Below are 4,458 nucleotides of genomic sequence, written 5' to 3'. Positions count from 1 at the left end.
TGCAAACACAGAAGAAGCGCCCAAACAGATGTGAACCATTTGGTTGGGTTGTAGTTCATTTGTCAGGAAAAAGGGAAGGCTGCGATGCAGGATATTAAATATTACCTCGACCATTCACCGGCACTTCATATTTCAGAGTTAGAATAGATGTCGAGTTTGTAAGGAATAATGAATCTGTCCAGAGCGGCAGAACAAGACAGACGAGTGCTTGGGGAATTTTAGAAATGGACTAAGTATTTGTAATGGTTCCTGACCACATCCCGGGGAAGATTACAAACACTCTTCATGCCAGCCCCAGACATTGTGCTTAACCCTCTAGGCGCTGATGATTTTTTTTCGCATTAGCTTTTAAGTGTCTACAGTACAACAGCGCATTTGCAAAACCAATTCTGCATCCTTAGTAATTTCCCAAAAAAACACTTGGGGATGTAAAGTTCAGGCCGATATGCCAACGATGCGAGAGATATCGTACGTTCTTTCTCACATTAAAATCACTTGTATTTTTTTCTCTCTCTCTGTCCACGTTGTCACATCCTCCACATTGAAAATGTAGTTCAATTCATTTCAATAACCTTATTTATTATTTTATAGTAACTTTATTGGCCTTGGTCATGTGCATTTACAATGTTAACTTTTGCCGGACCGCCTCTTACATGGAACATTTCTGCACGGAATCATAGCACTCACACCACAGCTATTTGTACTTGTCGTTGTTAACTCCGAGATATAACACTTATTTCCTGACTCTGATGGTAATTAACTGATCTCTGAATGCCTCATTGCTCATCTGTCAGGAAACATTTGCTCTTTTATTTATCTCAATAGGGTCTACCATTTAAAACAAATGACCGCCCGTGTTTAAAGAGGGAAACTGTTAAGATTTTATTATACCTCGAGATCGATACTGGCAATACAATACGTTCATAATTCATGCACTTATTTTAACATCAGGACCACAATATGGCTGCCGGTTAATCCATAGCGCAAAGGTTTGGAATTTTTTTTTTTCAAGTTGCCCATCGTCCCATCAAAAATATTCCCAAGTGCCAATTGACGCCAAAAAAAGAAATTACTGTAATCCATTTTTGTTTCAAACTGATTTCCACTTCTAAATAAAATACGGGGGTAAATTGGCCTCTGTTGTAATTTAATACTATCGCATGTCCGGTCATCTGTTACTTTATCGGAACATAACAGAACTCTTCGAAGTAACGGTGACTTCCTTCTGTAACGTGTACGGGGAAAGTACATTAATGTAACACTTCTTTGAACACTTGTGAGGGAGTAGATTGAATCTGTTGATTTTACATCCTATCAAGCGTGCACAGTATTACAAAGATTAAAAAAGCAGGTACACAAACATGAACAAACTACACACCCTACTCACAGACGTAACCATGCAATTGTAACACGTCATTGTGCCGCCGCTTTAATACAAACGGTAAATGGCGAAGTTTTAACACAAATACTAAATGGTTAAGATTGGAAATGTGGCAAGCAATGAATGTTTATCCCAAAAGGCTGCGTGACAGGAAGACCTGACATTAAAATTATAGTTCTGTAAGACGCCGGTGTTCGGATCACTTTTGATCTGATCCTGTGGTTTGAGATGCGGGGTGTTGTTAATAATCAGGGTCGTCGTACTCCCAAGCCCCTCGGCAATTCTTGGTGCAATTACACATCGCGGCGAATTCACGCGCCGTCCTTTCACCTCCAGAGAATCAGTACAATGACATTTCTGCCTTGGAAGTTTTAAATTTCTTTCAACCGCAAACATCAACTGCACACATAGATCGGTCGTTGATTGCAATGAAGAGGAACATGCAAAACAATATTCTGATTTAAAAATAATTATGTCTCAGCCCACTTTGGAGAAAATTTCAGCAAACTTCCATTCCATTTATTGGAAAGATTCGATCGTTCCTGAAGCAGCCCGTCTTCTCCACACCCCCACTCGGAAAAAGGCAAAACTAGAGAGTTTCAGACACCTGCACGAACGATGGAGAAAAGTTGGATCACATAGCAGGTCGAATCGAGAAATTGTCCCCAGGCCTTTCCTGATTACTCCTTCTACAAATTAGTATTTTTTTTTCCAGGAACTGTGTCTCCAGTCTTCGAAAATTATTAGTTACGGATATTAAATCGTCAGTATCGTTTTCGTACCCACGCGTCGATATCGTGTCAGGTTCATGAATTGAAAATGAACAGATCGGTGATCTCCACGTTGCCGCGGCTGATTTACAGCGCCAGGGCCATCCGTGAACTGATTAATGCGAAACAATTAAAATCATTATAAAACGAAATGAGATGACCATAGAAGACAAAACGAAAACTGTCTACTTCCATTTCGATGTAGATTTCAATGCACGCCTATTAAAAGAATGGGGTCGATATACAAAACTGATAGGTCCGATGAATATTTTACCTCACAAGCAGACATCCTGAGTGACACAAGAACTTTACTCATCTATCATCCGTGGCCTGGTTGTGGACGCTTTCTCATTATTCACTGTAGACCCATGAATGTTGCAAATTTACGGTAAAACTACTCTGCAACATACTACCCGTCCCCCGCCCCGCTTTATAAACACTGGAGAGATTAACTTCTTACCATTAACTCAGTCCAAATCTTAACTTCAAAATAGCATAGGCTGCTGGTGATTTTGTTCTAACAATAATATTGACTTCAACTACAAAAAGGGAACTCAATTAAATATTTCATTAGGCCGCCTAAAGCGAGTCTGAACTAATTTCAAACGGATTCATGTTGTTTTTAATTACCACTTAAAATGGGAATTTATATCTTAGCAATTTTGTAGCTGTAATGTTTTTTTTAAATGCAGGATAATTCCAAAGAGAAAATCAAGCTTTGACTTTATGGAATTAAAGGGATGGGGATTCGGTACCAAACTACCAGGCCTTGCAATTTGAGTGTTGACGTGAGTTGTATTCATTTGTGGAAAGTTGAAGAAACAGCTCTGAGCTAGGCGAGCTATCTCTGAACCGCAGAGGGAACCCACGCGACCACTTCTGATGAACGAACATCTTAATTAAAAATCACCCGTTGCAAGAACATTCGTGAATCAATTCACCCTTAACTCGAGGGTTAATTGACTGGAGACCTACGCTCAGCTTAATGGGAAATCAGGCAGTCCATGAAAATATTAAACTTTTTAAAAAAATTGAAATTGCTATGGCAGGATTTCAGTTATTTTATTCTTAGCCGACCGAATACTACACGTATTGGACAATGTCAAGCAGTCTAAATGTTAACAATTAAAAAGCTATTCAGGGACTTCTTTTTTCATAATGGTGGCATAATAAAGAACTCGGAAAGGCGTTACAAAGCTTGGTAATATAAATTATTTCATATATAGCTCTTAACTTTACGTAGATTAGATTGTTTAAAACCATTAATTGCTGTGAATTTATTCCTTGTAGCTTCATCCACAGACGAGCTAAATCTAGTTCTGCAGCTCTAAGATAATAGACGGGGATTTCAAACATTGCATCATACGATGCAGTTGACGTCTTGGTGCTTGATGTTTAATAAACAAAGATAATGGTGGAAGAGAAGTTCATATCAATACCATTGTTTATATTCCTGAGATTTCATTTGGTACTGTTCTGGTTGTTTAGGTCTCAGTAACTTTAGAAATTGTCTACTTATACACAACATCTAGATTTGGTCATTCTGTCTCAGTCGGCGAATTGGCAGAGAAGTGAATACTTTTATAACTCGTTCCATTTATCTGAATCAGGCTGATTACTCAAGTCTATTTTATTATTTCCAACTGCACCAGTCTCTCCATGTCGTTATCAATATCAATTACAGGGCAACGTCTACTCTTGGAACTGATGAGAACTGCTGCGAGGAATTTTACGGTCGAACTGCACGAAGTTAGGAGCCTGTCTCAGGGTAACATGATCTTTCAGGTCCGATTCACTCACTTCCTTCACGGGTTGGGGAAGGCTGAGTTAAATTCAGCGCTCTGGCGCATTAGCCAGCGTCTGTGAAAAGGCTGGGAATGTTTCACTCGAGGACGCTTGGTGGTTTGGGGGTTGGGCTTTGCCAGCATTCGCCAAATAGGGCCACCAAATACTTTTTAATAGTTCTGTAATTTATCGAGTGATAGATGGGTGGCGCGATGGCAAGAGAGTACAGTACTGCAAATAAAGCGCCGCCAAAGTTGTATAGGACTTCCACGCCAGGTGGACTCAACCCTCCCGCTTACCTTTGATACCGACTAATGGTCTAGGAGCCAATAGGAAAGCGCACTGGTCGATACGGGGCGGGCTGTAGGCGTGGCGATCCTCAGCCCGCTCTGATTGGACAGAAATTGAAGCCGTTCCCCGCTAATTAGCTTGTAACGCCGCACATGTCTGGCTGCCGACGGTGTCAATCAGTCGATGTCATGCCATGAAACGCACGGCGAGTGATATTCAGCTTGGGGATTA

General features: G+C 40.4%; 1 long non-coding RNA gene across 1 annotated transcript; it reads right to left on the bottom strand.

Annotated features, from left to right (window-relative positions):
- Nucleotides 1-857: 857 nt before the first annotated feature.
- LOC132380138 (uncharacterized) lies at nt 858-4,356 on the bottom strand. Its single transcript, XR_009507652.1, has 2 exons — nt 4,236-4,356; nt 858-2,263 (listed from the first exon to the last, which is right to left on the bottom strand). It is a non-coding gene; the product is annotated as an uncharacterized LOC132380138 (long non-coding RNA).
- Between the last annotated feature and the right edge of the window lie 102 nt (nt 4,357-4,458).

Source organism: Hypanus sabinus, chromosome 23 (assembly GCF_030144855.1).
Source record: "Hypanus sabinus isolate sHypSab1 chromosome 23, sHypSab1.hap1, whole genome shotgun sequence".
NCBI classification, from domain to species: Eukaryota; Metazoa; Chordata; class Chondrichthyes; order Myliobatiformes; family Dasyatidae; genus Hypanus; species Hypanus sabinus.
This window is presented reverse-complemented; position numbering and strand designations above follow the sequence as displayed.